Below are 1,760 nucleotides of genomic sequence, written 5' to 3' on the forward strand. Positions count from 1 at the left end.
CTTTCAGAAAAAAAAACAAAAACCCCAGCCCCTGAACTGCTGACGCGTGGAAGCCTTTTGGTCCCAGTTTGTGGCACCAACCGGGACAAAAGGTCGTCCTCCCTGGGCAAGCGGCAGCGGCCACATGGAGCCCCATTTGTCCCGGTTCCTGGGAGAACCGGGACTAAAGGCATAGGGCTTTAGTACCGACCCTTCAGTCCCGGTTCGGCAACCGGGACAAATGGGCCTCACGAACCGGGACGAATGGGGCTTTTTCTACTTGTGGAAAACTCAGGATGAGGTAACCTATGCTAATACCTCTGCTATCCTCAAGAATGCTTGGTGGCAGTATCGGAATTACCTGAAGAAAACGTACTTCAGTGGAAAATAAACTCATTAAATTCCCTTACGTTCTCCTGAGACACATTTATTGGACGATGCCTGGGAACGCCGTGTTCTGTACTGGTCTCGAACTAAGAATGTGGTAAGGTCTATGAGCTCATTTTTTATTTTTAGGTACTATATGTCTGCGTCTTACTATACTCTGTTCATGTAGAACAATTGCTTAAACCTGAAGAACAACTCTTCTCATTTAAGATTCCATTGCTACCGTGCATACTGCTTTGCTCTTGTATCACTGTATTTACTCGTACAAACTTATTTTTAAATTGAAGGATCCAATCCAAACTCCAATGGCACAACAGGTATGTTTACGCATGTTTCTTTAACAGGTTTGCTCTTATAAATAGCTTTGTTGATTTCAATTTCAATTGTGTATACAATTGACTTCTCATATCATGCACATTACTAGCATCACAACAGAGCCAATAGTGTTGTTGTACATGTAGACCCGTGGTACCCACCTGAAATCTTGTTGTGCCATGTAGTTTCACACGCTTTGTATTCCTTCAGTGTTTCTTTGTCTTGAACTGATATGATTTGAACCATGTCTCTATTTTGCTTTGGCAAGACGATGCAGTGACCATAGGACATAGATATATATTTGTTTGATGCTTTTATTAGGTACTACTTCGCAATAGAATACTTGGTAGTTTAATCCTGCCCACCTTACTAATGAACCGGTTCACCGAAATGAGTTTCATATACTAGTATATGCTAAACCTGTTATGTGTCTGCTTGTTTCTTCTTTTAGAATGCTGACAGAATATTGGGGAAGAATGCCTTATTAAGCAATGGTAAAGGAAGTAATGCAGATAAGGTTGAGGATAGTCAGACATCCTTGTTGGTCTCCAACAAAGCTAATAAAATAGCTAAGAAAAACTATCTTGAAGACAGTGAGACAACCCCAAATTCCTGTCTTGGTTTAGTGTTCGAGTTACTGGCCACTACCGCTGCCACAAGCTATTCAAACTCACTGTCTGAATATGTTTGGTTTCCCGAGTCTCAACTACAAGCTGAAAGACATCGATCAGCTGTGCTTCGACAAGAAGTCGAAGGACTGCGGAAGTCCCTGGAGCATTTAGTGCATACTTTCTGGTGCAACAACAAGCGTTGGAGGATTTTAGCGCCAAACAGGACAAAGCTAATAAGCTTGCTAAGCTTATTGCCAGCATGGTGGATACCCAGGATATCGTTTCTTGAGCTCTTCTGAAGTTGTTTCAGTTATAGACTTGTTTTGTTGTCGTGTTTATTTGCACTGCTGGCCAATTTAGACGGCGAGTGTATGTAATTTGCTGCTTTGTTCCCTATATTTGCACTGGTGGAGAACTTTGATGCCCAGTAGATGTAATATGTGTAATAGCCGTAATAGCCTAGCATTA

Source organism: Triticum dicoccoides, chromosome 4A (genome assembly GCF_002162155.2).
Source record: "Triticum dicoccoides isolate Atlit2015 ecotype Zavitan chromosome 4A, WEW_v2.0, whole genome shotgun sequence".
Lineage (NCBI taxonomy): Eukaryota > Viridiplantae > Streptophyta > Magnoliopsida > Poales > Poaceae > Triticum > Triticum dicoccoides.